Raw genomic sequence first — 17715 nt, 5'->3', positions numbered from 1 at the left:
CACTCACCTCTCCTACAGGAGAGAGATTTAAACATCAGTCCTATCTGTAACCAATTCTTTTTATTGTCTAGGAATGGGTAACTGATATAATTAGGAATGTGTCTAATTGTTTCAGAGCTTGTGCACTTACGGATGATACAAGCCTTGACAAGGTTTCCTTTGCTTGGGGCAGAACAATCGCCTCCTTTTCCAAGGTTTATGTTGAATTGTATTGGCAGGCCTGGTAACAAAAAGCAGGATTCTTCTGCACCTCGTTTCTTAAAACTAGCTTTCATTTAGGAGTAAAGGACTGCAAAAAGTAAGAAAACCTTATTCACAAGAATAAAACTATTTCACACTTGGCTTCTCCAAGCAGTAGCTATTAAGCAAGAATTTATAGATTCCTTATTTCTGTAATGAGAAGTGGCAATTGCATTCCCTCAAAAGCAAGAGTAGCCAGCGTGGCACCTTCCAGACGCTGCAAACAATAAGCCCCTGCCAACATGGTTAATGTTCAAGGATGATGGGAGTGGGAGTCCCCCATATCTGAAGGGTGCTGTGTTGAGAATCCCTCTTCTAAAGGTTCAGGTTCCCAGTTTGGTGCTGCTCTTGGATCCAGCTTTGTCACCAGAAGCCCAGCTGACTACAGTGGCATAGTCCAAATAAAAAAAATCCTTCCTGTAGCACCTTAAAGACCAACTAAGTTAGTTCTTGGTATAAGCTTTCGTGTGCATGCACACTTCTTCAGATACACACAGTGGCATAGAGCACCTTTACCAGCCGAGGCTGGTGATCCGACTTTTTTTGTGTGTGGATGTAGCTGCGGTTGCCCTGGTAACATTCAGGTTAGACTACTGCAATGCAAACGAGAAGCTACCCTTGAAGAATACTCAGAAACTGCAGTTAGCTCAGAAGACAATTCCTTGAGGGTCAACTTGCATCGGGCTCTGAGAACATACCCCACCAGTACTAAAATATATCCATCGGGTCTTATTTCTGAGCTCAGTTCAAAATGCTACCAATAGACTTTACCCCCATGAATTTGTCTACATACAAGGGTATTTTCTAGCACCAGAATGAAGGTGCCACTGGTGCAGCAGCAGCAATCTGCAGAGGAAACTGGCACAGCCTTCTTGTAGACTGTACCTGTCAGGTGCACACATGACTGTTTGCATTAAATGGCCATGGTTCTTATTTAAAAATACAGTGGTGCCCCGCAAGACGAATGCCTCGCAAGACGGAAAACTCGCTAGACGAAAGAGTTTTCCGTTTTGGAGGTGCTTCGCAAAATGAATTTCCTATGGGCTTGCTTTGCAAGACGACAATGTCTTTCGAGTTCCTGCTGGTTTTTTCCCCTCCCCCCCCTTTTTCTAAGCCGCTAAACCGCTTATCAGCTGATCCGATCAGCAGATAAGCCGCTAATAGCGCTAATCCGCTAATCTGTCAATGGGCTTGCTTCGCAAGACGAAAAAACCGCTAGACGAAGAGAATCACAGAACGGATTATTTTCGTCTTGCGAGGCACCACTGTATGTTGACACTGTTATGCACATAACCCCCAGCAATTGAAATGAACTTTGAAGTACTGGGTCGATTCTCCTCTTCCTCCCAGAATTGAGGTCAATCATTCCAGAAGTCAGTTTGCCTTTATCTAGCTTGCAGGCATAAACCAGTCCCAAAAGTCATTGTGTGGTACAAAGAATTTTAGAGATCCTTTTTGCCTGTGTATATGATGACAGGCAGCCACTTAGCCACAAATTGGCCCTTAGTCACTATTCACTTAGCACTGCAATGCCAGGTAAGTTTTTTTTAAATCCAAGGCTAGTTGCCAAACCCTGGTGATCCAGTCCTTCCAGTCCTTCTGCAGCCTTCTAGTTGCCTGCTATCTCTGCCCAAGTTCCTTATGAATAATTTCCCCTTTCTGCCCCCCTGGAACAGATAGAAGGCCAACAGTATTACAATCTGGGCTGTAACATTTGAAATGAACCCAAACTCTGCCTGCCTAAACCCCTGGGTTGTTGAACATGTCCACCAAAGATTGAATACGGTTCTTGTTTCATGTTTCCCAGGACTACCTATAAAAGCCAGTTCTCAACATTCATTACAGCAATTGCAGTAGGCAATGGGGGCACATGGGGGTGGGGCAAACAAAACTGTCCTGATGTGAGTCACCCCAGCCACCTCCAATCTATTCATTGCATGGGGAAGGCCTCTTTGTGTTCACTTGAGCATGAGACTTCTCTGAAATGAGGGGACTCTTGCTTTATTGGGATTCCCAAATGCATGTAGGGTTTTATGTTCAAGCGAACCCAGGGATGGTCCAGGGTTAGGGGCGGATGGTGCAATGCATGCAGAGACATTGAGGACAGGGCTCTCTTGTGCACCCCTGCTTTCAGCTTTCATGTATTCCGTCAAATATCTAAGCACGTCTAGTATGCTCAACGAAAGGAACCCAGGATGGGGCCTTTTAGAAAGGAGCCACCCCTTTTTTTAAATGGCTGCATTCATCTGCAGCAGGCAGCAGGTTTGGCTTCTACCCTGCAGCTGGGGAATCTCAGAGAATGAATGTGGCCCTCCAAACCTTTCCACCTGTTGACAGTCTTTCAGTCTACGCTCCAAGTGTTTTTGCCTGGCTGGAATATGTCCTTGAACCTCTGATCATGCCTCTTTCCCATCCCTGTTCTACTCCCGATTTCCTTTCTTTACTCACTCATCTCCAGGTGAACGGTTGCCTTGCTATGCCAGAAGGGACACTGTTGCAATGATGTGACCAAACCAGCAGTTTCTGAGCACTGGCACTTGGCAGGCTGGCCCACACAGGGCTCTTGCAGAAGGGCACAATGTGGCTCTGCATAAACAGCACATGCAAGCATACTACATCCCCTTAAAGCAGGAAGGGACCGTTTCCTGTTTGAGGGCTGCATTGTGGAGGGTGTCAGGGCAAGAGTGTGTGGAGCAACAGATGTGAGACTGTCCTTTGTACACCATCTTACATTCCAAAACTAGCCCATGCATTGCATCAGAATTGTATTGACAAATCTTGCGCTCTCCCAGTCATTTTCGCAGAGGAAAACATTTTTGCTTCCGTTGTGAGAGTGTCTCTCTGCTAACAATGATCCAAGGAGTCCTAGTGACTCCCTCTTTGTCATTGAGGATGATAACCTAAAAACCTAGTTTTGTTTCTCTGTGTGAATTAAGCTGCTTTAATCTCTGACAAGCTGCATTTTTGCCTCGTTGCTGCATCCTTGGGGAAACTGATCTGCTTCCAAAATGACGGCAAGGGGCTGCAACATTCAATATATTAAGCTGGCTCGGTGGTGTAAAAATTTTAAGTCGCTAGACAAACTGGGAATTTGTGGATAAGAGAGAATGCATAGCAGCAGCACAAATCAAAATGTGTATAGCCATTTGCAGTCAAAAAAAGAAGATAATGCCTTAAGGTCAAGAGTGAATTGGCCACCTGGGAGTAAAGGCTGCCTCTCCAGAGGGACTTGTGCTGGATTCAGAACACCGAATCATTCTGCTCCTTTACCCATCCTCCTTTGCAGAATTTTATCGTGTTCCATGCACAGCAGGGTCCTCTGCCTGGAATACATGTGTGAAAGACAGATCAGAGCGTCTGCCCTTCTTATAAATGCTAGGCCTGTGTCTTGAGTGCAGCACACGTGGAACAGGTGTTCCTTATGAGCAATGACATCGCCGCTCATGGTGGACGACTGAGTCAGAGCCTGCTCCTCCTGCCAAAGCATAAAGAAAAGGAACTCTCTCTGCAGCAGAAATCAGCTGCAAGCCAGCTGTCTTGTCTTTTCTGCTATACAAGATCCAAGCGAAAGCTTTAATAAGGAACTGGTCTTATCACTAGCTTGTTCAGGAAAAAGAGCATTTACTTTTAGTTTTTTCCTACTCTATCCGAATATTGTTCAAGATAATTATTTGCAGGTTTATCCTGCAATTCACTCTTTTGACCAAAAAGGGTGTACCACAGGGATCAGTGGCTCTCCAGATGTTGGGGTGATGGGGAAGTCATTCAGCAACATCTGGAGGGCCACATGATCCCCATCTCTGGTGTGCAGGCGGAATCCCTGCCTGATACCACTAAGGTCCCACAGGTTCAGAGTGATCCCACAGTAAGTAGGCTTGAGTCCTGACAGGCTGCTAAGTAAATGAGTAACAAGGCATTAATAGATTCCTCTTATCATTTGATAGGCAGAAGGTAAGTCACACTCCTGTGTTTAGGGTTTCAGAAGCAAATTAAGCTACAATCCTGCATGCACTTACTTGGGAGAAAGTACAGTGAAAGTCGGGGAGAATACGTGCGTAGAAATGTAAAACAATGGTTTGTTCTTGGGAGACTATGTGCAGCCTTAACCTTTGTGGCAAAAGCCCAGTTGCGTTCAATAGGCATTAGCACAGTTCAAGGATACAGCTGAGCAAGGCAAAAGCAGAATAAATGTAAGAAAAAATCTGCAATGCTTTGGTTTACCTCATGATCTTCTGGAAAGGAAAGGGAGAGTATATAGGATATTAATGTGCAAACCCCAGGATCTAAAAATTTGCTTCTTCTGTCTGACTGCAAACAATTTGGAGAGTTTTCTATTTTCTCTCTCAGTTTATTTGCCTACTTGGGCAGAGAATCATTTGGATATTTGCCTGTTTTATACACAGTGCTTGGGGCACGTCCCTGTAGCAGCATTTGCAGAGGCCTAGTAATGCAAATGTTTAATTATTTTTCTGTTTCCTCCTCCTGTCTAAGCCCAATGTTTATTTTCTTTCCTGCATTCTGCTTGCTTGCTGCTCCTACAATAACTGCGGCAATTACAGTTGCCCAAGCAAAGGTAATTTTTCGAAACCCAGACAGTTTGCACGAGGGGGATGAATACCAGTTTAGATTTTCTAATGGAAGCCAGTAGTGCACACGGAGAACTCGTAAGCATGCCCTGTTATGAAATGATTGTGCAATGCAATTCCCGTTGCCTAGTTAGGTTGCTGGAAGCAACTTTACTTAATAGCAGAGCAGCTATTTGAATGGCCATGTGATGCAATCCATCCATTCCCTGGTGTCTGTTTTTTGTTGCTTCTTTTTGGCCACTGGGGAAAGAGACTTTGAGGGGAAGATGATGCTTTAGTCTTTCCAGTTTCTGCTGGCTGCAGAGCTCCAACGAGAACAGGCCCTGCCTACTTTTATAGGTAGTTTCACAGCCTGCAAGAGTGAGGCCTGCTGAATGTCCCTGTGTCATTCACAACTAGGGTTGCCAACTTCTTTTTTTACGGGGCCCAGCTTCTATGTTTTTAGCAAATCCCCCCCTGCCCCCATCACTATGAAAAGCTTTTTGCAAATCGCTGCCCTTGAAGTACCAAGTCTGGGCTGAGTTGTTTTCTGGTGGCAGTCCAGTGATTGATAAGCCTCCCTTTATATTCCTTGATGCATTGAGAGGCTGCATGCCAGGATTCTTCTTCTCTCATTTAGCCCCTTGGCTCATCTCCTTTTCCATGCCTTTTCGCCAACCTGCTGGGCTGCACACCTGGAACCCTGCTATTCTCCCTGTAAAGCACTATGATACCACTTTCAGCAGTCATGGCTTCCCCTGAAGAATTACGGGAGCTATACTTTGTTAAGGGTGCTAAGAGTTGTTGCGAGGTCTGTAGTTCCCCTCACAGGGATGGTTTAACAGTCAGCCCTCATTTCGGGGAACCCTGGGACAGATTGAGATACAATCTCTGTTTAACAACTTTCAATGAAGGAAAGTCCAGCACCTGACTTTGCTCTTCGTATCACACCCTTAAGGCTGCCCTGTGTTCCCAGTCCTTGGTCCTTGTGTTGTTGTTCATGACATAATCAGTCCTGGCTTACTGGCCAGCAGATAACAGGCTTTCGTATAAGACTTTGATCATAACTTTTCTTCTTCTCTTACCAGTGACCTTTGGACTTTATTATACATAGAGAGAGAAATCTCTGAGATTCAAGTGTGCAGACTAGAATTACTAACTTTGCAGTGCAGGTTGTAGATCGCTGACGCCCAGCGATGAATCTGCATTCATATAGATTGTATGCCTATGGGAAGGGATTACCTTCCATTTAATTTAAAAAAGTCGTGTTTAGGTACTTAAAAATAACAATTTAAATACAATCAGCAACAAAATCATAGGCCCACACACATGCACCTCCATAACTATGTATCTGCATTTTTGCTTTCCTTTGCAAAATGCACCTCAGCTGTAGGATTTTAGGAACCCTTGGGCTCCCTTAAACTGGATGTATTGACATTTTTAGTTCCCTGACAAACAGCTTAACTCCCCAGTCTCTGCAGCAGGCCTTGTCTCAGCACGTGCCACTTTTTGATTTGAATTGTGAAGCACAATGTGGAACGCACATTTCTTACTTGACATTTTTGTTCTCAGTGCGCAACTAACAGAGAAACACGACAACATCATCCGCGTTTAGACTGTGTACACATCAGAGAGTTAATATGCGCATAGGTCATGCACATGGGTCATTTTCCCCGAGCTTGCTTTTGCCCATGCATGAGTACTTCTAATTGAACTGTTATCTCAATGGTTTCCCATCTGCACTATTGGGCGGTCCTTGATGGGATGTATTTGTACTGTGTCGTTGTCCACACCACTTGGTTTGCACTTCCTTACCTCCCGGAGTTCTGGGAACCGGAAGTCCACTGTGGGAATATACACAGGTACAGTGGTGCCTCGCAAGACGAAAAGAATCCGTTCTGTGATTCTCTTCGTCTAGCGGTTTTTTCGTCTTGCGAAGCAAGCCCATTGAAGGATTAGCGGATTAGCGCTATTAGTGGCTTTTAGCGGCTTATCTGCTGATCGGATCAGCTGATAAGCGGCCTAGCGACTTAGAAAAAGGGGGAGGGGGAAAACCCGCAGGAACTCGCAAGACATTGTCGTCTTGCGAAGCAAGCCCATAGGAAATTCGTTTTGCGAAGCACCTCCAAAACGGAAAGCTCTTTCGTCTAGCGAGTTTTCCGTCTTGCGAGGCATTCGTCTTGTGGGGCACCACTGTATTTGCAAATTGGTCCATGAGAAGGAGAGGCTGTGAGTCATGCTTGCCTCAGGCCTAGATGGGCTAAGGTGGTCAGGGGCCCCTGCCAGGGAACAGCTGCTTTTTTGTTTGTGTTTTTAACTTCTAACAAGACTCCTACCCCAGGCCTCAGACAAGCTGTGCCCAGGCCCCAAAAGACTAATGTCTTTACAAGCCCTGGGGAGGCTGTTCTATTACGTTTTCAGGTCACTTCTAGTACTAGTGCCAGGAATAAAGTAAATTTGCTGGCGCAACTAACTGCTATGATCCAATGGGTGAAGGTTCAGCACCTCCTCTTTGTGTTTTTATTCTAAGATACCACACTTTATAGGGGTGATTTGAATGATGACCCCATCATGTCTGGGCTGGTCTTCGGTTTGCTTTTGCATTGACTGTTTAATCTTGCAACAATTATTTAAGAATCCAGTTCCATGTTTAAGTGATACAGATCTAAAATTCTGTTTAAACAGACCTAGTCCCGTCCCCCCCCGTGCATTCCAGCCCATCTGGCAGAAATACTTGCTGGTTTCCTCTCTTCTGGATCTCAGGGATGCCAAATTCCACTGTAAAAGATTGCATTCCTGAGAGACAGCTGCATGAAAACAAGAGAAAATGATCACTGATCACTGGCTTCTGCTTTGAAAATCTCAGCAATGCCTTCCTGCACACAGAAGTGGCCTGACCCTCTGAACTCTTGCTCTAGGGAGTGTGGGGGATGATCACACACACACACACACACACACACACACACACACACACAGATTTAAGCAAAAGGGTTTCTCCACCAAAGCTAGGCAGAAGACCTCCCCTTGTTATGATGACTTTGCTTGGATGAAACGTAAAAATGTAAAGTTTGATTTAATATGGGGTGGGGAAGATGGTGCCCTCCAGACGCTGTTGGACTCCCAATCCCCATCAGCCCCAGTAAGCACGGTCAGTGGTCAAGAAGGATGAATGTCGTCATCTAGCAACATCTAGAGGGCCACAGATTTCCCATCCTTGATTTAAGATGGCACAAAACAGGTCGAATCTATCACGTTTTATTTCATTGCCCATTTAATGCAAATATATATTTTAAGTATTTGGGCCACCCTTATTGAAGGAGGAGGGGATCTATCGTACTGATTCTTCCAGGGTGACCTACCTGTTGAATAATGGTAAGGATGGCATTGTGGAGAATGTGGCAATATTTTTGAGTGACACCATGAAATTACGTCCTCCATAGGTCGTAAGAATCACCTTTGTATCTCCCGACATCTGGACAGTCTTACCTCCTACTATGTTTTGTTACCTGTGTTCCAATCCATGTATATGAAGTACTTTTACTATGCCAATAAAGGAGATTGATTGATTGATTTAACACTTAGCAAAATCTATTGCAGTTAACCCTCAAATGCTCATCAAATGCCTTTTAATGTCCTATTTCATCAGTCTCCAAAACAATTCAAGATGAATCACAATTGCCACGCCTAGCTGATTCTCTTTTCATGCATACAATGGCAGCCTCACAGAGTCTAACGGATTATTCTTTTCAGCATTCTGGAATAGACATTCACTATGTACAGTACCTAAAAGCAGCTAGTTGTGTGCTGTAAAACGGCAGGTACAGGCCCTTTCAGTTCAGCTAGGCCATAGACTCAAAAGAAAACGGAAGGATCAAAATGCAGGTTTATGAAATTATTATTTTCCCCAACAAGGCTACTTCTGCACCACCCCCTGCTTTCCTGACATCTTGGCCTGAAGGCCTGCGGTAAATATGGCTCCATTATTTCAAGGGGTGGTCTACCCTGGAAAAACACCGCCTTATGAACCCAACTGGCCTCTTTCCCCTCTGGATTTCCACATGCGCGCTGTCACAGAGTCTCAGTGTCACTGTGAATTCCATTGGCATGAGGCGGACTCCCCTTCGAGGTCACTAATGAAGGGTATCAGAGACGTACAGACTTGACAAGGTCTCCCACTGGGATACATTCCCCCAAGCTTACACTAGATCACCAATCAGAACATTTCACTGTTACTTATTACCAAGAGCACTGCTACATAATTTTATTTTATATTTTGGTTGCGGGGACACAGCCTAGAAGGGGCAGCTGCACTGCTCAATGCACTTGGGGTGGGGAAGGAACTGGTGTCTGTCTGTCGGACTATTTCCAAAGATAATTCCTCTAGCATCAAAACTGAAATGTTTAAACTAGGCTCTGTTTGTTCTGGGGCGGCTGGGGGTGAGTGGGAAGCTTAATTTTCCACACCTAATTGTACTTGGAGAAGACGCGCATGGCATTTATGAGTGTCAATGTATTGAGCATGGTGCGTTAGTTAACAGGTGCTATCTCTGTAGCCTGAAGTTCTCCCTCCCTTTGGGTAGCTGAGGGAGGGATTTCAGCTGCTCTTTTCCTTTCTTAGAGATTTTGTAGAGATTTTGCTGAATTTGTCCCAGTTAAGTCTTTCGTTAGGGTTTCCCTTGCATTTGGGCCCCAAAGCTGTTGCACGACTTGAGCATTTGTCAGTAAATGTCTCTGTTTTGATAAAGGGTACATTGGAAGAGAGGAGAGGTCTCATTTGGACTGTTTGTGGTGGCTCCTAGTAATGTTGTGAACTTCCCGGAGATCTACAGATAAAGGGCGGTAAACTAGGGCTGCCACACGCCTGGAATTTCCTGGACATAGCTTGGATTCGGCCGTCAGAAACAGTGTCTGGGAAAATCTGGAAGTATGGCAACCCATGTCGGAAGTGTTGATTTTGGCGGATTTCCAAAAAAAAAAAAAGCCCAGAAATTTGCCAAAAAATGAGCTTTCAACAACTTTTGTGTCCGGATTTTCACTTTTTGAAATATGGCAACTCTAGGTAAACTAAGACAGGGACGCGGGTGGCGCTGTGGGTAAAAGCCTCAGCGCCTAGGGCTTGCTGATCGAAAGGTCGGCGGTTCGAATCCCCACGGTGGGGTGCACTCCCGTTGCTCAGTCCCAGCGTCTGCCAACCTAGCAGTTCAAACGCACCCCCGGGTGCAAGTAGATAAATAGGGACCGCTTACTGGCGGGAAGGTAAACGGCGTTTCCGTGTGCTGCGCTGGCTCGCCAGATGCAGGTTTGTCACGCTGGCCACGTGACCCGGAAGTGTCTCCGGACAGCGCTGGCCCCCGGCCTCTTAAGCGAGATGGGCGCACAACCCTAGAGTCTGTCAAGACTGGCCCGTACCTTTACCTTTACCTTTTAGGTAAACTAAATAAATAAAACCACACCAAGGTAAACTCAGTATTTGGATCTGATGAACTACTTATTTACTATGACAATGACAACTGCTGTTACTACTGATGGGCTGCCTCACATATCAGTGGGCCTCCTATAGGCAGTGGTGGTGGTGACACTTTGATTCAGGAGCCACCATTTTCATCTCCACAATGTCCACAAAGCAATGCAGAAATTCAAATGGCAACTCCCAGCTGCCTGATGTAGGGAACCCAAAACAAGTGTCAATGCCAGTGGTCCCTGCGGTCCTTTTGAGCTTCGACAGTTGCCCCTTGGGTGCTTGGTGATCATCCTGGGCCTCAGTTGGCATGGCAACATGGCGTTAAACAGATAGGGCCCAGCTGCCATTGGAGCTTATAGTCTCTAAGGTCACATCCACAGCACTACATTTAAAGCACAATGTAGTCTGTTAAGTGTGCTGGGAATTATAGCTCTCTGAGGGGGTAAACTACAATTCCCATGATTCTTTGGGCAGAAGCCCTGCCTGTTAAAGTGATATAAATGTCATTTAAATGTATGCTGTGGATGTGACATAATGCAGAAACAACACATGGATGGAGGGGCAGACAAGGTAGGGAGAGAAAATGTGGGCAAATGACTTTACACATATGTAAATTTGGTTATGGTTAGGGCCTGTGCAAGACATTTTCTCCCCTACAGATGAGTAAATGGCAAAAGAACACTCCGAATCAAGATGCATAGTACCGAAAGTTGATAAAGGTATTTTGGAATTTGAGGCAGAAAACCCCACGAGCAACTCTCTCCCCTGACCCTGGAAAGAAAATTAAAATAACAATAACTTAAATAACCAGTCATTTGCCGATAATCCGTGACATCCAAAATAAGCTACCTGCGGTGGGAGTCTTCTTCCCACTCAACTCAGGTATGTTCTGTCAAGAAAAGATTTCGGAAACAGTTCACAGCAAACAATATTCCTTCCGAATCCTTTCATGAAGGGAGAGACGGGGTTTGTATGCTGTTCTTTTTAAGCTTCTGTCCCTTAGCTACTTTAAGGAGGGTTCAGGGGGTGGGTGGGTGATTTGATAAAAAGTAAGGAAGAATCGGGGAAGAGCGTGTGGATTTCATTACTGGCCCCCCTATCTCCCCACCCCCAGGATTCAAGCAACGTAGCCAGGTTCACAAGGGGGGCAATCCCGGGGCATCCAATGTAAGCACTTCTGGGATTAGTGGGGAGGGGAGGGAATGAGAAGCTGTGAAATGGAGAGGCGATACCCACTTTGAAAGCTTCATAGCCTGTCCTGCTCCCTCTCAGAGCATTTGAGGAACCTCAGTCACTCCTATATACATTACTGGAATTTGTCTGGCAGGGTGCATTATGAGGTCGCATTCTGGGCACCGTATTCTCCCTTCAGTCAGTTTGCACCACTGAGGTGTCCTCTGGAAGCCTACATCATACAGGCGAAGGTGAAGGGGTTTATTGGCACTAAAATTAGCCGGTGGACTTGAAATTCCAGTGCCAAGACATTCCCTCTCAGTTTATCCTTGTATTTCACTTCCTAGGTCTAGGCTCCTATGTGACATCACAGCAGCTAACCCAATAGCGGTCTAGAAACTCAGCTTTGTCTGCAAAGCATCACTGGGGACATTAGAGCAGATCGCTCACTCACTCAGGCCCTTGGGCTGTGAACCTATAATTTAGTTGAAATATACTTGGAGTTGAGAGTGGATTTCATGCTCTTTATTCAGCTCATAGTGGTGAGGAGGAATGGAAGTTCCCCCAGAATGTCTGCTTTATATACATTATTTACACAATGGGCCCCATGTGATTGGCTAATTCCGGTATTCTCCTGTAGACCAATCAGGTTGCGGATTCACTTCCACCTGGAGCTGGATTGGGTGGCTCCTGTGGACCAATCAGACTGCTGCATTCTGGATCCTTTGTTCTAGGACCAATCAGACTGCTGCATTCTGAATCCTATTGCTCTAGGACCAATCAGACTGCTGCCTTTTGGATCCTATTCAACTCAGCACATAACATTAGTATAGAGTCTAGACAGCAGCACTGAGCAGACAAAGTGGGTATCCCTTGTATAGCCATGTATAAGTTCAGCTACATGTAATAGCCATCCCTGTTTGTCCCTATGCTTAGACTTCCCCCCTGGCTAATTTGAGAAATGTGGCTTTATAATGCACAGTGTTCCATGCTATTATGGTCGTCACGCCCTGTGCTATGCACCTAAGTCACAGTTGCCTTTCAGAGTGCAAAAGCTCGATGTCGTTTGCTGTCACTGAAACACACAAAAAGCACCAGCGGATTCCGCAAAAACAAATGGAGTGAAACTTGAGTCATGTAAATTTTTCTCAGCGGTCAGCTCCGCATCTCATGACAAGCATACTTCAAGTGTGCCCTTTTGCTGTATCATCTCAGGGTCCTGCTAAATTGAAGCCTGGGACTCAATAAGCTTGTATCCAAGGCTGAGCAGTTGCCTTCCTTCTTAGTGATAAGACATACAACTGTTCATGTCCACCTGCTTAGAAGTCACACTTAATGAGATTTCAGTCCTTGGCTCTGCAACCGCTGTACAGATTGTCCCATGGATCGAATGTACCAACTTTTTACCTTGCAAGCTTATTCTTTTCTACATGCAGCGGTACCTCGGGTTAAGAACTTAATTTGTTCTGGAGATCCATTCTTAACCTGAAACTGTTCTTAACCTGAAGCACCACTTTAGCTAATGGGGCCTCCTGCTGCTGCCGCGCCGCCAGAGCATGATTTCTGTTCTCATCCTGAAGCAAAGTTCTTAACCCAAGGTACTGTTTCTGGGTTAGCGGAGTCTATAACCTGAAGCGTCTGTAACCCGAGGTACCACTGTATTGCCAGTCACTGTCAAGTAAAGCAGAGACCACTAAAACATACAGTCTGAGTACATGCTATACTTTTAAATCAAATTCAGGCCAAAATCCTATCTAGTCCAGCATCTTGACACGAGCATTCAAACTTGCAACTTCCCAACTGCCTGAAGTGGAGGAGTCCAAGAAAATCTGTTTTCTCACTTGATCCTGCTGAATGTATAAACAGATTCCCAACACAGGAGATTGAGCATTTCTACAGATTGGTACCACAGCTTTATTCTTAGCGCAGACACAAATCAATGGAAAAGTCAATACTTACAAGGATCTGGATATATGAGAGCTGATTTTAATCAGTCAGAGTTGTGACAGCTAATTCAGTTGTGTGCACTACATTGGGAACAGTGGCCTATTTATTAAAAAAAGCCCGCCTGCCTTACTTTCCTCACACAGGGCAAAAGCAAACAAAGCACAACAGAATAAAATCAAACAATTTTATATACCAAAATATGGCTGGTTTCTGTGATGTGCATGCTTTGGGTAAATGAAACATAGCTCAACTTTCTCTGTACATTTTGTTCTGCTTTCGCCAGTTGTAGAGGGGATTTTGAGGTTACAAAGGTATATTTGTCTTAATCTGACAGAGAAGGTCACATGCAGAATAAAGTGGCACAGATCTTAAAGACAACAATCACTTCAACCACACACATTCATGGTTCTAGAAGCTTCTTGAGTTATCTTGATGTATGAACATTTTATGCTATCTTATACTGAGACATACTATTGTTCCATCTATCCTTGACTGATGGTGTCAGGGGTTTAGGAGCAGAGGCAAGGGCAAGGGAGGAAACAGAGAGCGAAGGGGAGGAGGCAGAAGAAAAGATGAGTGATGACGACGACCCGAGATCTCCGAGTCTTTCCAGTGAATCAGAGGATTCACAGAAAGGAGCACCAGTGGCCAGGGCAAGGGGGGAGTCTAGGGGGGCACCCCAGGAAGATAGAGCCAGAGGGGACTCAGAGGAGAGCAGTTGGAAATCGGGACCAGCGTCACCGCCAGAGAGCAGGGAAGAGGAAGGGAGCCAGGGGGCAAGCGCTGGCAGCTCACCACAGGAGGGAGGGCATGAGTCAGGAGTGGCCACACCTCCATCGGGGAGCGAAGAAACGGTTAAGAGGAAAGTGGAAGGTTGGGCGCGCGCGCCAAGTTCAAATGCAGAGGAAGGCGGCGCAGTAAGTAGCCCGGAAAGGGAGCCAGGTCCTAAAGCCCGGCGCAAGGAGGCAGGAGGGTCCGGGTCAGCGTCAGAAGAATCCCGGAAGGAAGAAGCCCCGGGGGGTAGAGGGACCCAGAGGAGGACAGTCAGGCGGAAAAGGTGGAGCAGGGCTAGGATATTAAGTTGGTGCGCACGGGGCGGAGACTCAGACGGAGCTTCGTCGATCTAGCTACTAGACGTAGAGTTGCGCGCAGCAGCGTGAGAATGGAAACTGTAATTCAATAAAGACTTTTACTTAATGATCGCTGGCTAGCGTGATCCTCTGTGAGCTAGGATCTTCAAGCAGCTCTGACAGTAAGCTCCGTCTCCAAATGGTGGGCATCTACAGCCCCGAGGAGGGGAGAGAAACAGGTGCCTACTAGTGAGCTCACGAACAGCAGACGACATGACGGCTGAGCAGCAGATAGAGGAACTCAGAAAAGCAGTGGCACAACTGAATGCCGAGGCTCTCGCATCCAGGAAGAGAGAGGAGGAGGCAGCTGCCGCCTGCAGGGATCTCCAGATCAGGTTAGACGTGCTGACGAAGCAGACACCCCGGCAGGAGGGAATTGGGTTGGCGAGACGAACAGGCGGGCTGGTCTCTCACTTCGATGGGAACCTGCAACAGTATCCCAACTTTAGAGCAGACGTACTGTGCGCACTGCAACTGCTGCATAAAGACTTTAGAGATGAGCAAGAGAGAGTGGGATTCATCATGTCCCATTTGCATGGGGATGCTAAAGCATGGCTACGCAATTTATGGAGAGATAAGGATCCGGCGCTCCAGAATGCAGATGCCTTTATTAAAGCGATGGATGGGTGTTTTTTATCAAGTATTGACGTGGATCTTGCCCGGAAGGAGGTGCATGGACTAAGACAAGGGAGGGCCAGCGTCAGACAGTACCATGCCCGCTTTTTCGCCTTGGTCAGTGCCCTGGAATGGGACAGAGATTCGGCCCCGGTAAGAGACCTCTTTTGGGAGGGGCTGCACAGCTCGATTAAAGATGAGATCGCGAGGGGGGAGAGACCCCGAACCACCCAGGAGGTCGTTCAGAGGGCACTGGCAGTGGGGGTGAGGCTGGAAGAACGTCCGTGGAGCAGGGACGAAGGGCGTGGAGGGCGCGAACCAGCCAGGGGCCCCTCCTTCCTTCCCAGAGAAGCAGCGCGGGCGCAATCCACGCCTCCGCCAGGAGGAGGAGCCGAACCTATGGAGGTTGGAGGTGCAAGGGCTCAGTCAGCAACCAGAGCCCTAGCACCGGCAGCAGTGAAAGCGAAGCCTCCTAGAGGGAACAGGAAGTGTTACGTCTGTGAGGAGCCAGGGCATATGGCGAAAGAGTGTCCCCAGAGGCTCCACAAGCTCACTGCAGCCTCAGCAATGGTGACTGCAGCAACGCAGCAAGGAGGACCACAGCAGGGAAACGAAGCAGTCTGGCTGGAGGAAGAGGCCCTGGGGCCCAGCCAGACGTGTTAGTGACGCAGTCCCCAGAGATTTTACAGCCCGTGAACCCCCTCCCGCCCAAACCAGTGGTGAGGCTCACCGCATCTCTCCAGCTGCCCAATGGAATCACCATGGACGTGCCAATTACTATCGACTCGGGCAGCAACGCGGACTTTATAGGGCAGGAGTTTGTCGACAAGCACGCTATACAGTTGCTGCCGGCCACACTGCCCCTGCAGGTTGTCACGGTGGATGGCAGGGAGTTGCTAGGGGGGCAAGTGGTGAAGCAGACGCCGCCAATGGCGATGCGACTTGGGAATCACAAAGAAATCATCAGCTTCAATGTCACTCAACTATCAGATACGCCCATTGTATTGGGAATGAGTTGGCTGGACAAGCACAGCCCAACGCTGGCTTGGTACCAGAGGCAGCTGATCTTCGGCTCTTCCTTTTGTGCTGAACACTGCATCATGCCCCGGCAGGAAGGGGAGCAAGAGGAGTCACAGCTGCTGCTAGGCACGCTGCAAGCGATTCCCCACAAGTACGCAGAATTTTTGGAAGTTTTCTGCGAGAAGGAGGCGGACAGGCTACCCCCTCACAGACCATATGACTGCAAAATTGACCTGCTTCCGGGGGCGGCGCTGCCTAAAGGGAAACTGTATTCCATGTCAGAGGACGAGCTGCAGGAACTCAAAGAGTTCATAGATCATAATTTGGAGCGCGGTTTCATCCGAGAGTCCAAGGCAGCGGGGGGCAGTCCTGTATTCTTTGTTAAAAAGCGAGACACGCCCCAAAAAAGACTGGTCGTGGACTATCGCATTTTAAACAATGGGACCAAGCCGTCGGACTTCCCCATGCCCCGAATAGACGACCTCCTGGCGAAGGTGCGGAAGGGAAAAGTGTTCACCAAGTTAGACCTGCGAGGGGCGTACAACCTCATTCGCATGCGGGAGGGAGATGAGTGGAAGACGGCCATGTTCACGCCACTGGGTACCTACGAATACAGAGTTATGCCTTTTGGATTGCAAAATGGCTCCCACGTTTTTCAAGCTTTCATGCATCACGTGTTGGCGGGACTTCTCTACAAGACGTGCGTCTGTTTCTTAGATGACATCCTGATCTTTTCGGAGTCGCAGCAGGAGCATGACAGACACGTCAAGGAAGTGCTGACCAGACTAAAGCAACATAGGCTCTACGCCAAGCTGGAGAAGTGCCAATTTGACGTGACGGAGGTGGATTTTCTGGGCTACAAGTTGTCTGACAAGGGGCTCGCCATGGACAGCGCCAAGGTTCGAGCGGTATTGGATTGGAAGAGTCCACGCAACCGGAAAGAGGTCCAAAGGTTTGTCGGCTTTGCGAACTTCTATCGCAAGTTTATCAAGGGCTTCGCTATGCAGACAGCGGCCATCACAGACACGCTTAGCTCCAAGAAAAAGAAGTTCGTTTGGACAGAGGAGGCGGAGCAGTCCTTTCAGGCACTCAAGCGTCTCTTCGCGTCGGAAGAGCAGCTGCTTCACGTCAACCCCAGCAGGCCGATGAGGGTGGAGACAGACGCCTCGGACAGAGCCGTGGGGGCGGTCCTGCTGCAAAAGGACCAGCAGGGGGTGTGGCGGCCGGGAGCGTTTTACTCCAGGAAGCTCAGCAAGTCCGAGCAGAACTACACCATCTGGGACAGGGAGTTGCTGGCCATTCATGCAGCGTTCAAAGCGTGGAGGCACTTCCTGATCGGCGCCAAGCACACGGTGCAGGTTTGCACGGACCACAAGAATCTGGAGCACTGGCGCACGGCACAGTTCCTAAACCAGAGGCAGATACGTTGGGCTGAGTTTTTTGCGAACTTCGACTTCCGCATAGAGTATGTCCCGGGGGACACTAACATCATGGCGGACGCCCTCTCCCGTAAGCCACAGTATCTGGAGGACGCAACGCCAGCGGCCGCCATGCACATCTTCGC

The 17715-nt window shown here is 47.5% G+C and overlaps 1 long non-coding RNA gene across 2 annotated transcripts in view; it reads right to left on the bottom strand.

The window, feature by feature from the left end:
• Nucleotides 1-7454: 7454 nt before the first annotated feature.
• Nucleotides 7455-17715, bottom strand: part of LOC309529182 — a 37101-nt gene continuing 26840 nt past the window's right edge. The window contains exons 2-3 of one of the 2 annotated variants that reach the window (XR_014218115.1): nucleotides 8165-8345; nucleotides 7455-7612 (exon numbers count right to left, since the gene is read on the bottom strand). This is a non-coding gene — a long non-coding RNA (uncharacterized lncRNA). Of the gene's footprint in view, nucleotides 7613-8164; nucleotides 9792-17715 lie in introns of those variants that run through there. The other variant, XR_014218116.1, reaches the window with a different exon arrangement.

Source organism: Podarcis vaucheri (assembly GCF_965113315.1).
Source record: "Podarcis vaucheri genome assembly, chromosome: 3".
Classification (NCBI taxonomy): domain Eukaryota; kingdom Metazoa; phylum Chordata; class Lepidosauria; order Squamata; family Lacertidae; genus Podarcis; species Podarcis vaucheri.
The sequence above is the reverse complement of the archived record's forward strand: the minus strand, read 5'-3'. Positions and strand labels throughout refer to the sequence as shown.